Below are 19143 nucleotides of genomic sequence, written 5' to 3' on the forward strand. Positions count from 1 at the left end.
TTAATTTGTTTACTCTCCAAGGCAAGGAGAATGGCTCCGGGTGTGTGATGGATTCTACTTCAGGCCCAGGGGACTAGGCAATTGCTGAAGTCAGTCTGGGACCCAGTGCAGAGCAGGGAGTGGGGAGGTTAATGGGAGAGAGGTTTTTCCCTAAGTGTGGTGTTTTTGATCTGCATGGTAAGCCGTTCGCAAGTACTTATCTTTCGCCGATGAGTGCTGCTTCTCACTGGTTCTGGGTGGCCATGCAGACTCTCTGGTGCTGGGTCTGGTGCGGAAAATGCGCCTCCAGAGCACAGCCGCTTGCGTGCCTCACTGCTCACTCACGGCTGCTTAGGCCTGAAGGGCTCAGGCTCTTGCTGGGTCAGGTCTGGCAACTCCTCACTACTTCCAAACCGTCTCTCCCTCCCCCTGCCACTCAGTCCGGTTCAACTCTGCTTTTGATGCTCAGGACTCCCAGACTGCCATATATAATCGAATCACTTGTTTTTCAGGTCTTTGTTGTAAGAGGGTCCACCGGAAGCATCTGACTACTCTGAAATCTTGGCCCCGCCTCTCTCTCTCTATTTTTTAAATGGAAGGGTGACATGAAAGTCTAGTAAATCTTCATGATTTAATCAATAAAAAAATCAAGTTACCCAAATTTCTACATGTTGAATTACTTCCACCACACCCCTGGGCCAGTGATAAGTGGCAAATTTTCAAGGTTACACATCTGTGGATTTTTCAACAAAAAGTCTCAAGGGTTCCACTCCCCTCACATTTAAATGGATCATAAATAGGCTAAAAAAAATTTAGGTAGGTCAAAATGGGAGCATGGGGCTAATAAAGTTCTATTCTAAACTCTTGGTAACTGAAATATATATTTTTAGCCAAATATTTGTTTTTCAAATTTCTTTGCGTTCCATTTGCTGGTCACAGTAAAAGCAAAATACTTTATACTATATTTTATTTGTTGTTTGGTGTGAGATTAAAACATGAGACAAAGGGGACAGGGAGAGATCTAACTTTTCCAGAACAAAATTAGGTTCTTATAATAAATATCTAAAATATGAGTCGGAATTGACGACAACAGGTTTTTTTTAAACAAAATTTATTCACTGGCAGGGCCACAACAACAAGAGTGTGCTCTAACCATTTTGCATTATTTTATATCATTTCTCCTTGGCTGAGCATTTAATGAAAGGAAGTGTTGGGTAGGGTTTGTTTTTAAGATATTGTGGTAAAACTGGCTCATATAATGAATATTAGCTCATATAACAAACAAACCAGGTCCGATTTAGCGAGGGATTCATATTTCCATAAGGTGTTTAGTCAATTCAATAAACACAAGAGAAAATATATACTATAGTAAATAAACTCTCATGTGCTTCAGAAAAGCAAGAATGTTATATCATTTCTACTATGAAACTATTGATAACTTAAATCTTTGATACTTCATCTTTTCTGACACCTTTAAAATGTTTTTGTATAATAAGAAACTCAATGACCCTTAAATTTACATTTTAATGAGAAAAAGGAAATTTTAAAAATTAGATACTGACGTTTCCCCTATAAAATTAATAATGACAAAAAAGATATAAAGAAGAAAAAATTTAGGGAAATGATCATGTTTATTAATATTCTTACCTTTTTGAAGACCATTGGGTCACTGTGGGGATATGTGCCATTAAAATACAGATGTATAAAGGCCTCTATGCTGCACAGCATGTTGAGACTTGTCCCTAACATGTTGAGACTTGTCAGCAATGAGGAGGAGATTAGGCAAGACCTGTTTTTCCAAACCCATTACTGATTGGCTTGTTTACCTGAATTCTTCCACCCTTGCTTGAAACTTATTGTTATTCACCCAAAGCCCATTGTTCTGTTATTTGCTTCACTGTTTGCTGTATTGACTATAAAATAAACTCCTGGGACTGAAGCTGGGTTCGACTCCTCAGAGTGACCCTCCTGGCCCCACTTCTCTGTAAGAGCTGTGGCATTGGTTACTGTCTCCGCCGCCACGACAACCGTTGCCACTGTGACAGGTCACTATGCATCAAAAATGTAAAATGTCCATATATAATACTTGTTATAAGAATTTCAAAATACAAGAGTTTCAAATACCGGCAAGGTTACCCATGATGGGCAAGTTTCAGTAGAGCTTCAAGACTAAGATGGATTAAGAAAAAGGACCAGACACAGTAAAAACCTTACGAATAGCAGCAGAACATAGTTTGATAAAGTGCCAGAAAATGAGCCCCTCAGATTGGATGGCACTCAAAATACGACTGGAGAAGAACTGCCTCCTCAAAGTAGAGTTGACCTTAATGAAGTGGATGGACTAAAGCTTTTGGGATCTATATTTGCTCATATGGCAAGACTCAAATGAGAATAAACAGCTGCAAACATCCATTAATAATCGGAACTTGGAATGTACGAAGTATGAATCTAGGAAAATTGGAAGTTGTGGAAAATGAAATTGAATGCATAAAGATAAAAGTCATAGGCATTAGTGAGCTGAAATGGACTGATATTGGCCATTCTGAATTGGTCTACTATGCCAGGAATGACAAGTTGAAGAGTAATGGTGTCACATTCACCGTTAAAAAGAACATTTGAAGATCTATCCTGAAGTACGACACTATCAGTGACAGAATAGTACCCATACGCCTACAAGGAAGGCCAGTTAATTGGATGATTATTCAAATTTACGCACCAACCACTAATGCCAAAGATGAAAAAATTGAAGATTTTTACTAACTTCTGAGGTCTGAAATGGATCAAACATGCAATCAAGATGCATTGATAATTACTAGTGATTGGAATGTGAAAGCTGGAAACAAAGAAGAAGGATCAGTAGTTGGAAAATATGGCCTGGGTGATAGAAATGACAGGAGAGATCGCATGATAGAATTTTGTAAGACCAACAACTTATTAATTGCAAATATCTTTTTTGAATAACATAAACGGTGACTATACACATGGACCTCGCTGGATGGAATACAAAGGAATCAAATCAACTACATCTGTGGAAAGAGACGACGGAGAAGCTCAGTGTCATCAGTCAGAACAAGGCCCGGGGCTAACAGCAGAACAGACCATCAATTGCTCATATGCAAATTCAAGTTGAAGCTGAAGAAAACTGAAACAAGTCCACGAGAGCCATGGTACAACCTTGAGTATATCCCACCTGAATTTGGAGATGATCTCCAGAATAGATTTGACGTCTTAAACACTAATGACTGAAGACCAGCCAAGTTGTGAGATGACATCAAGGACATCACACATGAAGAAAGCAAAAGGTCATTAAAAAGACAGGAAAGAAAGAAAAGACCAAAATGGATGTCAGAAGAGGCTCTGAAACTTACTATTGTACGTAGAGTAGCTAAAGAAAATGGAAGACTTGATGAAGTAAAATAGCCGAATAGAAGATTTCAAGGTGCAGCTTGAAAAGACAAACTAAAGTATTACAGTGAAAAGTGTAAAGACCATGAGTTAGAAAACTAAAGGGGAAGAACACGCTGAGCATTTATTAAGCTGAAAGAGCTGAAGAAAAAATTCAAGCCTTGAGCTGACTTGCAATATTGAAGGTTTCTCTGGGCAAAATATTGAATGATGCAGGAAGCATGAAAAGAAGATGGAAGGAATACAGTCACTGTACCAAAAAAATTGGTCAAAGTTCAACCATTGCAGGAGGTAGCATATGATCAAGAACCAATGGTATTGAAGGAAGTAATCCAAGCTGCACTGAAGGCCTTTGTGAAGAAAAAGGCTGCGGGAATTGATGGAATACCACTTGAGATGTTTCAACAAACCATGCAACGCTGGTAGTGCTCACTCATCTTTGCCAAGAAATTTGGAAGACAGCTACCTGGCCAATCGACTGAATGGAATCCATATTTGTGCCCATTCCAAAGAAAACTGATCTAACAGAATGCAGAAATTATCAAAAAATATCATTAATATCACACATAAGTAAAATGTTACTGAAGATAATTCAAAAACAGTTGCAGCAGTACATCAACAGGGAATGGCCAAAAATTCAAGCCAGATTTAGAAGAGATGTGGAACGAGGGATATCATTGCTGATGATCTTAGCTGCAGGCAGAGGATATCAGAAAGATGTTTACCTGTGTTTTATTGACTATGCAAAGGCATTCGACTGTGTGGATCATAACAAATTATGGATAACATTACAAAGAATGGAAATTTCAGAACACTTAATTTTTCTCATGAGGAAGCACAACTAAGAGTTCTGGAATCATGTATATAGACAAAGAGACAGTCATTTGAACAGAACAAGGGGATACTGCCTGGTTTAAAATCAGGAAAGGTGTGCATCCGGGTTGGATCCTTTCACCATACTTATTCAATCTATATGCTGAGCAAATAATCCAAGAAGAGGGACTATATGAAGAAGAACTGGACATCAGGATTGGTTGATGACTCATTGACAACCTGCAACATGCCGATGACACAACCTTGCTTGCTGAAAGCAAAGATGACTTCAAGCACTTACTGATGAAGATCAAAGACTATAGCCTTTAGTATGGATTACACTTCCACAGAAAGAAAACAAAAATTCTCACAACTGGACCAATAAGTAACATCATGATAAACGTAGAAAAGATTGAAGTTGTCAAGTATTTCACTGTACTTGGATCCATAATCAATGCCCATGGAAGCAGCAGTCATGAAATCAAATGACGTATTGCTTTGGACGAATCTGCTGCAAAAGATCTCTTTAAAGTGTTAAAAAGCAAAGAAGTCACTTTGAGGACTAAGGGATGGCTGATGCAAGCCATGGTATTTTCAATTGCCTCATATGCATTCGAAAGCTGGAAAATGAATAAGGAAGCCTGAAGAAGAACTGATGTCTTTGAGTTATGTGTTGGTGAAGAATATTGAATATACTAGACTGCCAGAGGAATGAACAAATCTGTTTTGGAAGAAGTACAGCCAGAGTGCTCCCTAATAGAGAGGATGGTTGACTTCGTCTCATGCACTTTGTACATGTTATCAAGAAGGACCTGTCCCTGTAAGCAGAGTCGTGCTTTCCGACCTGCCGATCTTGGGTTTGCCAGCCGCTATGGCTATGTGAATCAGGAGAAGCCTCTATCCTAACCCACGGACTTGGGACGTTCCAGCCTCTACAATTGCATGAGCTGTTTCTTTGATATAAAATCTATCTCTGTATATACTTATACGCTTTACTGGTTTTGCCTCTCTAGAGAACCGAGCCTAAGACATTTGGTACTGAGAGTGGTTCTAGAGAAACAAAATTGTAAGGATGAGTTTTCTAAATTGGTTCTCAAGTCTGGATAGTCTTAAAGATGTTGATGGTTCTGCTTACAGCAGTAAAGAAGGCACTGCTAATCCATGGCATGAAGTGGTGATACAAATATCCAAAATATTACCACCAGTAGATCAGGTATTGGTGAAAGGCAAGGCTCGGGGTGAACACAGTGTGATATCTTTCTACAGTTTTGTCTGAGAAGTAAAAGGAAGCTTGTTGGTTGGCCCTATTTTCACTAGACAAACTAGTAAAAGAAAGAGATGTGCTCAGGGCTTCAGAGTCGAAGCTCAAGTGCCGCATAAATGACCTCAAGGCTTCCACTTGTGCTTTGAAAGAAAGCTTTATTTCTTGTAGCAACAGAGCTAAAACTGCCGAAAATCAAACCCAGAGTCTTATTGTAAGAACGACTGAATTACTACACCATCTCAACTGCCAACCTTGAGAGGTGTCTGGAGTTAAAGTAAGGGCATTGATTGGAAAGAAATGGGATTCTGAAACTTGGGATAGGGACATATGGGCAGATAATCAGGAAGCTGAGGACACTGAATCCTTAAATTCTGTTGAATCACTCCTGCCAGCAGAACCATTTCTATCTGAAGAGATTACTTCATGTTTGCCTGCTACGCTACCTTGCCCAGAAAAACCATTAGGCCCTCCACTCCCATCTGAGGAGATTAGCCCTAGCCTAGCTGCCTCTAAAGAGCACTTGCCTGAGTCATTGGCTGGAGCATCGCCTGAGGCAGATGCTGTACAAGACAATGCTGAATGTTCTCAAAACAATTGCACACTACCAATTCTGGCTTCTAGACCTATAACTAGACTTAAGTCCCAGGGAGCCACAAAAGGTGAAGAACAAAGTGTGATCCAGGAGGAAGTACAGTACACACCAAAAGAACTGCTTGACTTTTCTAATATGTACAAACAGAAACCTAGGGAATATGTGTGGGAATGGCTATTAAGGGTGTAGGATAATGCTGCAATAAACATAAAGATGGATCAGTCTGAGTTTATTGATATGGATCCACTAAGCACAGATTGTTCATTCAGTGTTTCAGCTCAAGAAGTTAGGAAAGGATCTAATAGTTTATTTGGTTGGGTTGCTGAAGCATGGATTACGAGGTGACCTACACTAAATCAGGTTGAAGTACCAGAACTGCCTTTGTATACTGGAGAAGAAGGAATCCAAAGGCTTAGGGCAATCGGCATGCTAGAGTGAATTCATCAGGTTAGACCCACAGACCCGCACATGGAGCGCCCAGAGGACACACCTTTGACCACAACTGTGAGGAACAAATTTGTGAAGGGAGCTGCAGCATCCTTGAAGACTGCTGTGATTGCTATTTTATGTAAGTCAGATTTAGCAGTGGGAACTGCCCTAACTGAATTAAGACACCTAACTACAGTGAGGCTGATTGGACCCCGTGGTAGTAGGGGCCAAGTGGCTGTGCTCAATCTACAAAGACAAGGTGGGTGTGGTTATAGTAATGGACAGCAGAGTCAAAGCAGTAATCAGAATAGTCTGACTTGTATGCACTTACGGCATTGGCTAGGTAGTCACAGTGTCCCTAGGAGTGAAATAGATAGGAAATCTACTAAATATTTACTAAATCTGTATAAACGGATGAATTCTAGGTCAGGTGAACAGCAGTCTAACTCAAATCACTAGAATAGAGTCATGGTCCCTCAATCAATTCCCAGATTTGAGTGCGTTTAAAGACCCATGACCCCTTGAATGAAGGGGAGGCTGGGTCCCCTTGAGAAAGGACTCCAATACACTGCCAAAATTTTTACTGTTAATTTTTCTCCCACCCTTCCCCAAAAGGATCTACAGCCTTTTACAAGAGTGACTGTTCACTGAGGAATAGGAAATAATCAGGCTTTTCAGGGATTACTGGATACCGGCTCTGAACTGACACTAATTCCAGGAGACCCAAAATGTCACTGTGGCCCACCAGTCAGAGTGGGGGCATATGGAGGTCAGGTTATTAATGGAATCTTGGCTCATGTCCATCTCACAGTAGGTCCAGTGGGTCCCCGAACCCATCCTGTAGTGATTTCCCCAGTTCCAGAATGCATAATTGGAATAGATATACTCAGCAACTGGCAGAACCCCCACATTGGATTCCTAATAGAGTAAGGGCTATTATGTTAGGAAAAGCCAAGTGGAAGCCACTAGAACTGCCCCTACCTAGGAAAATAGTAAACCAAAAGCAATACCACATTCCTGGAGATATTGCAGAGATTACTGCCACCACCAAGGACTTGAAGGATGCAGGGGTGGTGATTCCCACCACATACCCATTCAACTCGCCTATTTGGCCTGTGCAAAGAACAGATGGATCTTAGAGAACGACAGTAGATTATTTAAAACTTAACCAGATGGTGACTCCAATTGCAGCTGCTGTTCCAGATGTAGTTTCATTGCTTGAGCAAATTGATACATCTCCTAGTACCTGATATGCAGCTATTGATCTGGCTAATGCCTTTTTCTCCATACCTGTTTCAAAGAACCACCAGAAGCAATTTGTCTTCAGCTGGCAAGCCCAGGAAAACACCTTCACTTGCCTTCCTCAGAGCTACATCAACTCTCCAGCCCTATGGCATAATTTACTCCACAGGGACCGTGATCACCTTTCCCTTCCACAAGACATCACACTGGTCCACTACAATGATAACATTATGCTGACTGGACCTAGTAAGGAAGTAGTGTCAGTGACTCTGGACTTACTGGTAAAACATTTGTGTGCTAGAAAGTGGGAAATTAATCCCACAAAAATTCAGGCACCTTCCACCTCAGTGAAATTTCTAGGGGTCCAGTGGTGTGGGGCATGTTGAGACATTCTTTCTAAAGTTAAGGATAAGTTATTTCATCTGGCTGCTCCCACAACTAAAAAGGAGGCACAACACCTAGTGGGCCTCTTTGGATTTTGGAGGCAACATATTCCTCATTTGGGTGTGCTACTCCAGCCTATTTATCAAGTGACTTGAAAAGCTGCTAGTTTTGAGTGTGTCGCAGAACAAGAGAAGGCTTTGCAACAGGTTCAGGCTGCTGTGCAAGCCACTCTGCCACTTGGGTCATATGATCCAGCTGATCCAATCGTGCTTGAAGTGTCAGTATCAGATAGAGATGATGTTTGGAGTCTTTGGCAGGCTCCTACTGAAGAATCACAGTGCAGACCCTTAGGATTTTGGAGCAAAGCTCTGCCATCCTCTGCAGATAACTACTCTCCTTTTGAGAAACAACTTTTGGCTTGTTACTGGGCCTTAGTAGAGACTGAACGCTTAACCATGGGACACCAAGTCACCATGAGGCCTGAGCTGCCCATCATGAACTGGGTGTTGTCTGACCCACAGAATTATAAAGTTGGATGTGCACAGCAGCACTCCATCATTAAATGGAAGTGGTACATACGAGATTGGGCCTGAGCAGGAACTGAAGGCACAAGTAACTCTGTGGCCCAAAATGCCCATGCTCTCCACTCCTGTCACATTACCTACCATCCCCCAGTCTGCACCTATGGCCTCCTGAGGAGTTCTTTATGATCAGTTGACTGAAGAAGAGAAAACTCTTGCCTGGTTTACAGATGGTTCTGCGCGATATGCAGGCACCGCTCGAAAGTGGACAGCGGCAGCACTACAGCCCCTTTCTGGGACCTCCCTGAAGGATGGTGGTGAAGGGAAATCCTCTCAATGGGCAGAACTTCGGCAGTGCACTAATTGTTCACTTTGCTTGGAAGGACAAATGGCCAGATGTGTGATTATATACTGATTCATGGGCTGTGGCCAACGGTTTGGCTGGATGGTCAGGGACTTGGAAGGAACATGACTGGAAAATTGGAGACAAGGATTTATGGGGAAGAGGTATGTGGATAGACCTCTCTGAATGGGCCAAAGAAGTGAAGACATTTTGTCTCATGTCAATGCTCACCAAAGGGTGACCTCAGCAGAGGATGATTTTAACAACCAAGTGGATAGGATGATGTATTCTGTGGAAACCACTCATCCTCTTTCTCCAGCTACTCCCATCATTGCTCAATGGGCTCATGAACAAAGTGGCCATGGTGGCAGGGATGGAGGTTACGTATGGGCCCAGCAACATGTACTTCCACTCACCAAGGCTGACTTGGCTACAGCCACTGCTGAGTGCCCAATCTGCCAGCAGCAGAGACCAACACGGAGTCCCCGATATGGCACCATCCCTCGAGGTGATCTGCCAGCAACCTGGTGGCAAGTTGATTACATTGGACCACTTCCATCATGGAAAGGGTGGCACTTTGTCATTACTGGAATAGACACTTACTCTGGATATGGAATTGCCTTCCCTTCATGCAATGTTTCTGCCAAAACTACCATCCGTGCACTTACAGAATGCCTTATCCACCGTCATGGTATCCCACACAGCATTGCCTCAGATCAAGGGACTCACTCCACAGCAAATGAACTGTAGCCGTGGGCCCATGCTCATGAAATTCACTGGTCTTACCATGTTCCCCAACAACCTGAAGCAGCTGGCTTGACAGAATGATGGAATGGCCTTCTAAAGACACAATTATGGCGCCAGCTAGGTGTCAATACCTTGCAGGGTTGGGGCAATGTTCTCCAGGAGGTAGTATATGCTCTAAACCGGTGTCCAATATATGATGCCATTTCTCCCATAGCCAGGCTTCATGGGTCCAGGAATCAAGGGGTAGAAATGGGAGTGGCACCACTTACTATTACCCCTAGTGACCCACTTGCAAAATTTTTGCTTCCTGTCCCCGCAGCCTTATGCTCTGCAGGTCTCGAGGTCTTAGTTCCAAAGGAAGGAATGCTCCCATCTGGAGACACATCATTGATTCCATTGAACTGGAAGTTAAGAATGCCACCTGGTCACTTTGGGATCCTTATGCTTCTGGATCAACAGGCAAAGAAGGGAGTTACCATATTGGCTGGTGTGATTGATTCTGATCACCAAGAAGAAATCAGACTGATATTACATAATGGAGGTAAAGAAGAGTATGTCTGGAATGTAGGAGATCCCTTAGGGTGTCTCTTATCACTACCATGCCCTGTGATTAAAGTCAATGGAAAACTACAGCAAACCAATTCCAACTTGACTACTAATGACCCAGACCCTTCAGGAATGAAAGTTTGGGTCACCCCACCAGGCAAAGAACTATGACCCACTCAGGTGCTTGCTGAGGGCAAAGGGAATACGGAATGGGTAGTGGAAGACGGTAGTTCTAAATACCAGTTATGGTCATGTGACCAGTTGCAGAAACAGGGACTGTAATTGTTACGAGTATTTCTGCTTTGCATGTGTGCATCAAATATTTTTGTTTCCCTCACTTATAAAATATAAAATTTAAACAGGGTAAGTGCATTTTCAATTGTATGTGTGTTAGTTGTATCATGTTAGATGCAAGTATGACTTTATAATTGTCTTTAATCAGAGATTATGTATGGTTTAAGGAGATGTGTACATATGCCAAGTTGACAAGGGGTGGACTGTGGTGGTTAAGATTGTGTGTCAACTTGGCTGGGTCATGATTCTCAGTGTTTATATGGGATCACTCCCATGTTTGAATCTGCTGTGAGTAGCCGATCAGTTACAAGGGAATTTTCTTGGGGGTGTGGCCTGCACCCAAATATAAGTAGACATTCTGGCTTTTTGCTCACTTGATCCTGTGGCTGCCTCCTGTTTGTCTGTCCTCCAGTTCTTGGGACTTGAGCTATCAGCTTATCTGCTGATCCTGGGATTCGTCAATCTTCACAGCCTGTGAGCAGAGTCCTGCTTTCCAATCTACTGATCTTGGGTTTGCCAGCCCCTGTGGCTACATGAATCGGGAAAACCTATCCTAATCCACAGACTTGGGATATTTCAGCCTCTACAATCACGTGAGCTGTTTCTTTGAGATAAATCTCTCTCTATATATATTTAGACACTTTACTGGTTTTGTTTCTCTAGAGAACTCAGCCTAAGACAGTTGCTATGAGTCCAAACTGACTCAATGGCACCTAGTATAATGACAACATAAGAAATTCATTTCTAAGAGTTTATCTATTCAGCTTAGTATTAACTTTGACTTTTTTCTTTATAGTAAACATAATAATATAGAATTATTCCTCCTGGTGGCAGAATTTCATGATGGAAATGCCTACTTTCAATATAAAAAACTGGTTTCAATCCTGACTCTGGGTCTTGGTAGATCTATGCCCTTGAACAATTAATCTTAATTCCCTCCTGTTCATATCAAAAGTTTTTTTTTTTGTTGTTGTTTTTTAAGGATTGAATGAAATACATATATTCATTGTCAGGCAAAGTACCAGGCACATGTAGGCACCAGGAAATGTTGCTTCTGTTCCCTTTCCTCTCTCTTGAGAATATTCAGGTATATTCAAAAGTTAACCATTTCTTTTCATAGGGACACATCAACCCAGAAAAAATTATTGTGAAATGAAACCCCCTTCATTAGTGTCCACTCATTTGGAGACATATTTTAAAAGTCACCTTCAAAATATAAGGTTATGTCTATGAAACAAAATATTTTTTTTAATCCATTTAATTAGTGAAGTTTACTTTATCAATGAAAGTCTTAACAGATACAAGTGACACATTCAAACAGGTAGTAATTTAAACTTGATTAATAAATAAACTCTTCACAAAGTTGGCAGAGCTTGGGTCAATAATTGTCAGGCATGGCCACCACTTTAGAGGAGGTGACTGTGTGGAGAGGGCTACCCAACAGAAGTTGTTACTCTCAGGAGAGGAACACAGCCCTCCATGGGACAAGGCAAAAAGAGAGTCATGAGGATATGACCATTTTCTCATTCTCTTTCTGCCCTCAGAATCTCCTAATAGGGCTTCTCATTGCTAAATTCAACTGGAAGACAGAGAGCAAGAGATTTGTGTACACAGTATGGGTCAGGTGGCTGGATCACCAAGGAGAGATGAAAGTGTGGAAGGTAGATCTAGAGGAGCAAACAGAAGAAATCAAGCAGAATTATCTACCTTGAAGAATTGATATGAGAATCGGAAACATCAGACACGAGATACCTAACAGTATGGCATATAGTATAGGCTCAATTACTTCTGTTCACTATAAATATTAGCTATTGTCACGGATTGAATCGTGTCCCCCCAAAATATGTGTATCAATTTGGCTAGGCCATGATTTCCAGTATTGTGTGATTGTCCACCATTTTGTCATCTGATATGATTTTCCTTTGTGTTGTAAATCCTGCTTCTACAATGTTAATGAGGGGGGTAGGCAGCAGTTATGTTAATGAGGCAGGACTCAATCTACAAGATTGGATTTTGCCTTGAGTCAATTTCTTTTGGGATATAAAAGAGAGAAGCAAGCAGAGAGACAGGGGGACCTCATACCACCAAGAAAGCATTACCGAGAGCTGAGCACGTCCTTTGGACTGGGGTTCCTGCATGGAGAAGCTCCTAGTCCAGGGGAAGATTGACAAAAAGGACCTTCCTCCAGAGCTGATAGAGAAAGCCTTCCCCTGGAGCTGATGCCATGAATTTGTACTTCTAGCCTACTAGACTGTGGGAAAATAAATTTCTCTTTGTTAAAGTCGTCCACTTGTGGTATTTCTGTTATAGCAACACTAGATAACTAAGACAGTTATCATTATATTTCCCTCAAAAACAAAGAGGAAAAGGAGAGAAAAAAGAAGAGAAATAGGAGGAGGAAAGGGGAGATTTTCAAACTCTTTATGTGGCATAATTTTTTTTTTTTTTTAGAATGGATAAAAATCATGAGTCCACAAAGGGGGTTTAAATGCTTTTATGTATCAACGGTAATTTAAAAAGTTTCTTTATGCCACAAAAGGGAGTTTTTTTTTTCTTTCCACTGCTACAAAAAACAGTTTGTAATCTTAATTATTCTTGACACATTTTCATCTATGCCATTTTGAAATGAAAATACAGACATTTTATCTGAGTTTACGTATCTTATCTTGCACATGAATTCTATTTTAACTGTTGCATGTGAAAGCTGGACACTGAATAAGAAAGACGAAGAATTGACACCTTTGAATTACAGTGTTGGCGGAGAATATTGAATATACCATGGACTCTCAGAAGAACGAACAAGTCTGTCTTGGTAGAAACATAACCAGAATGCTCCGTAGAAAGACGATGGTGAGAGTTTGCATCACATACTTTGGGCATGTGATCAGGAGGGACCAGTCCCTGGAGAAGGACATCATGCTTGGTAAAATAGAGGGTCAGTGAAAAAAAGGAAGACCCTCAATGAAATGGATTGACACAGTGGCTGCAACAATGGGCTCAAACATAGCAAGGATTCTGAGGATGATGCAGGACCAGACAGTGTTTCATTCTGTTGTATGTAGGGTGGCTATGAGTCGGAACTGATTCAATGGCACCTAACAACAAAAACATTTTAATTGTATTTCATTAGTGGTAAGTCAAGCTGATGGCCAATGGGGTCACTATGACATGTTTGCTGATTCAACCCCTTGTTAGGCTCATGAATGTTTCTGGAGGTACACTGTATATGCTTAGGGAGCAGAAGTTTAGCCAATGTGTTTACCTTTTAACTACATGAATTGACTGATTGGTTGGTTGATTGATTCTATCATTTTCTGAGTGGCAATTAGGCTCCCTGTAAATTGAAAGTTAAATTAGAAATGATTTCTTACTTGGAATATCTTGCAGTCTCATTGACAAAAGAACAGATCAGCAAATGGTTAGTAAATGACTAATATGAATCTCACAAAAAGATAGGTACAAGAATGAATGGATCTAAATAAATAATGGCAACATATGTGCTAAAATGAAAGTATGAATAAGCTAATGGCTATGATGTAGAAAGAAATGTGAGGAGTGGGTTTTCTGATAGAAGAAGAGGGAAGCTCAGAGTAAAAAATCTTCTAAATTTTCTCTGGAGGCCAAGTTTTTCTGGTGGATAAGTTGGGAAAGATTTTTCAACAGAGGGAATAACATATACAAAGGTTAAAGGCTCCTGATGTGTTTGAAGAACTGAAAATAGTCTAGCAGAACTTGTTTGAAGAAGACATAGCAGGGGGTGGCTGGAGACCAGGTTTAAGAGTCACTCCGGAATCAAATGATGAAGAGACTTACTCCTTATCCTAAGGAGATGAATAACCATGGAGGAACTGAGAGAAGAAGAATGGCATTCTGGGCTTTGAATTTAGAAAGATAACCTTGAAAGAAGTATGAGCAGTATCTCTGAAAAATTCTCTTGCTCTTCAACATTCCTGAGGTAGAAACAGGGAAGTACATAGGCTATATTGGCTATGAAGCCATCTGTGAACAGGCTTGTGTTATTATTCTCATTCCCATGTTCCACATGAGAAAACTGGGACTTATCAAAAGCACATATACTTATCTACAAGCTGGAGAATCAGATTTCTCTGATCCAAAAGTCTGTGAACCTTTTTACTAGACCATCCAGTTCCAGTCGTCATTGAGTCAGTTCTGCCTCTTGGCAACCTCATGTGTGTCAGAGTAGAACTGTGCTCCATAGGGTTTTCAATGACTGACTTTTCAGAAGTAAATAGCCAGGCCTTTCTTCTGAGGCACCTCTGGGTAGGCTCAAACTGTCAACCTCTCAGTTAGCAGCTGAGCAAGTTAACTGTTTGCACCACCAGGGACTCCCACTAAACCATAGTACCTTCCTAATGTGATCTTTTTGTCTTTGGAATTTCCACAGCACTTTGATTGACCTCTCTTACGGTGCTTATTTTATTCTAACATGAGTTACTTGAAACTCATCTTATTCTTCCTTATAAGCTGCAAGCGGTGGAGGCACAGGTACATACATTACTCATCTTTTAAAATTATTTATCCTTTCAGCTCATTTTCTTATACTAATAGGTGATTAATATATACCTTTAATATAAATAAATAAGCAAATCTGTTGCATAACTATAAAAACTATCACTCTACCATTTACACTATTCAACATCCTATTTGAGGGAAATGGAATAGGTCTGAAGGATCATGATTGGCTAAAGGATTGGCTAAAGGATCACTAACGAAGCCTTCTCTGTTGCTTTGGCACATGGTATGGGCACTTCAGTGTCCCTGGGCAGTAAAAACAATTTGTCTCGACTACTAACCTTAAGGTTGGCAGTTCAAATCCACCTAGTGGTGCCACAGAAGAAAAGCCTGACAACCTGCTTCCATAAAGATTACAACCAAGGAAACCCTATGGAGAAGTTCTACTCTGTAACACATGGATTCACCATGAGTTCGAATTGACTCCACGGCAGTGTTTCTTTTTTTTTTTTTTTAAATGAGCATTTCATTGATCAAAGTATCAGAATGTTAAAGAATAAACTTTCCATTTGAATGCATTTCATTCTTTATCAGCTGCTTAAATTCCAGATAACAGAGCAACAAATTTATCACTGAGGTAATTATTGTCAGGTGTCTTGCGGTGATAATGTGAATTAGCATCACAGCTGATTATTCAACTTCCAGACACTCAGTAGTTGTAACTTTACATTGAATTTAGTCCAAGAAAATGTAACAGCAACCACAAAATTTTATATCTAAACCGACCAATGAAAAATATTAATTTTCAATTTATTTTTAAAAATTCATGTTTAATTTTCATGACAAAGATTTACTAGGTGCATTTATGCCTTTAGTACATACATACTGGGTGCCTCTTCTGTGCTAGGTGAGCATGAGTATACTTATCCTTTGCTTTCATGGAGCTTACAGCATGGGGAAAGCTCACAGCTGAGTGTATGAACTAGGAAGAGACTTGGATAAGATGGCAAGAGAATTTAAAATTTAAAGACACAATAAGCACAAGCAACAGGAAAAATGGCCTCAGAGGAGTAGCTTAGCAAGAAAGCAATGTGCCAGATTAGCCAACTTTCCCGTCTGCCCCAACCAGCTTTATCTGGTGGAGTTTGGAAATCACTAAAGACTGCGGAGTACAATAGCCTGGCTCCCATAGCTAATAAAATGAACCAGAGATAGTAAAAAATGAAAAAAGCAGGCCATCAACAGACTAGCAACAAACAAGGAAACATGCCTGACGCAACATAATCTTGGAAAGGCAGAACCAAACAAACAGAAGAGTCTACTACTTCTTAAAACAGCTTCCTAAATTCCAGAAACAGGACCAATCAAAAAAAAAAAAAAAAAGCAGCAAACTCATTGTTATTGCGTCGATTCCAACTCACAGCGCCCCTGTACAGAGGAGACAACATCCTGAATTTAGAGGGAGGCAGCCGGCGAATAAGCAGTTTTTAGGAAAACCAGGAAGAACCTTCAGAGTAGACTCACCAGTCTGCAGCAGAGTCGAGGAGGGAATTACTAACCAGTAAAAACCCGTTGTCGTGGAGTCGACTCCGACTCATAGCGACCCTATAGGACAGAGCAAAACCACGCCATACGGTTTCCACGGTGCGCCTGGTGGAATCGAACTGCAGACCTTTTGGTTAGTAGCCGTAGCTGTTAACCACTACGCCACCAGGGGGAGCTATCATAGTCCCGTGGAACTGTCTCGTGGTGGAGGAATGAGCCACAGCTGAAGAGAACACACTCTTGATTGCCTCCATTTTTTTCTTGCCTTCTTTTCCTGCCTATATGCATTCTAGGATTGTGAAATGCCTTTAGGAGACATTGCTCTCGACTTTTTGGCACGCTTCTTTTTAGTTCTCTCGTCTCGAGTATTTCTCACTTAAGTCCCAGGCGGTTGATTCTAAACTCTCACTAATGTCGCTTTATTTTAGTGGGACTTCATTTCTTCTACAAGTCTATTCCCTCTTGCTGTGAATTGGCAATACTTTTAGGGGAATAGATGTGTGTGTGGGGGCGGGGGGGTTCTCTGTGTAAGTTCACATGTGATTCCCTTTATTGAGATTTTTTTCTCTCAAAGACGATGGTACCACAAGTGCTACCTGAGTTCATTGCTCTTCAATGCCTTCAAGCAGTTGTTTGCTGTACTTCCCAGCTTGTAGAATTGTTTTTGGTGACCAGATTAATTATTCTGAGGCTGAAACCAGAAATATCCCATTCCTCTTTTAAAATGTTTATGTCTGCTTTTGTGTTTTCTTCATACTCTTAAAAATAAAATTCTATTTACTGTTCATAATTAATAGTCGTAGGTATGGTAATCCTCAAATTTGAAACAAAGTCAAATGCTGTGTTATGGATTGAATTGTGTCTCTCAAAAAGATGTGTTGTGCATCCTAACCTCTATGGCGCAGTGGTTAAGAGCTCGGCTGCTAACCAAAAGGTTGGCAGTTCCAATCTACTAGCCACTCCTTGGAAACCCTATGGGGCAGTTCTATTCTGTCCTATAGGGTCACTATGAGTTGGAATCAGCTCCATGGCAATGGGTTTGGGTTTTTTGTGTTTATGCCTGTGGTTATAATCTCATTTGGGAATGGGCTGTCTTTGTTATGTTAATGAGTCAGGATCAGCATAGGGTTTGTCTTGAGTCAATCTCTTACAAGATATAAAAGGAAAAGATTAAGCAAGTCAAGATGGGGGAAGATAGTTGCCAAGCCACATGGAGATCTCCAAGGAACTAGGGAACAGAAGCTAAAGAGACAACGACCTCACCCCAGAGCTGACAGAAAGGCTTCCCCTAGAGCCAGTGCCCTAAATTCAGACTTCTAGCCTCCTAAACTGTGAGAAAATAAATCTCTGTTTGTTAAAGCCACCCACTTGTGGTATTTCTGTTATAGTACCACTAGGTGACTAAGACATGCTGTTCCTTAATTCCTAACCCCTCTGTGTCACTTCACACACGCACACAAAAAAACCCAAACCCATTGCTGTCGAGTTGATTCCAACTCATAGCGACCATATTGGACAGAGTAGAACTGCCATATAGGGTTTCCAAGGATCACTTGGTGGATTCGAACTGCTGACCTTTTGGTTAGCAGCTGTAGCTCTTAACCACTACACCACCAGGGTTTCCACTTCAAAGGTGTCACTTCCAGGGTGTCACTTCACAGGTAAGCCCCAAATATTCTGGGAGAAGCGTAAAAGAGACACTTTTGAAGTTTAATATGGCTGTAAGGAGTCCCTGGGCGATGCAAAGGTTAATGAGCTCAACCGCTAACCAAAAGGTTTGAGGTTTGAGTCCCCCCAGAGATACTTCAAAAGAAAGGCCTAGTGATCTGGTTTAGAAAAATCAACCATTGAAAACGCTATAGAGCACAATTCTTCTCTGACACACATGGGGCCACCATGAGTCCGAATCAACTCAAGGGCAACTGGTATGAACTTAAGTATGCGTTGATATGAAGACAGACTGGTGGTTGTGAGGAGTTCATGCCCTCCTGGAGGTAATAGCACTGAGAAACCAGTCCCAGCTTCCTCAGCTTTTTAGTTAGGGAAGTCTGAAGGGACGACTCTGACTTAGAGAGATGCTGGTGGGAAAAAAAATAAAAGAAAAAAAGATAATAAGGAACTCACAAAGAGGCAGGGATTCAGAGCTAAGCCTCCAAGATCTGAATAAAGGTTTAAGCATCCCTGGCTAGTATCAACACAGCATATGGCTGTGTCTGAAAGCTTTGCTTTTAGCACAGCTTGTGGCTAATCTGAAAGCTCCTCTGAGCCCCGACATCCTGGCCAGTAGGGTGCCTGGAGAAAAATAAAAATGCCCATTAAAGTGTGAACCAAAAGATCTGTCACTTTGGAACGTTATGTGGGCATCATTGGAGCCCTTGCAAAGAAATAGGTCAGCAAGGGCAACCCTATGTGGTAACAAGCAAGGTGAAAGCACTAGCAAACGGACGTGATTTTGCAGATATCCCTTTTCATGCCTTTATTCTGCATTTGGAATTAGAAATTATTTTGTTCAGACAGAGAAAACCTTGCAATTCTTGAATGATTTGGGGTGGCAGAAGAACCATAC

This window comes from Trichechus manatus, unplaced genomic scaffold (genome assembly GCF_000243295.1).
Source record: "Trichechus manatus latirostris isolate Lorelei unplaced genomic scaffold, TriManLat1.0 scaffold00028, whole genome shotgun sequence".
NCBI lineage: Eukaryota > Metazoa > Chordata > Mammalia > Sirenia > Trichechidae > Trichechus > Trichechus manatus.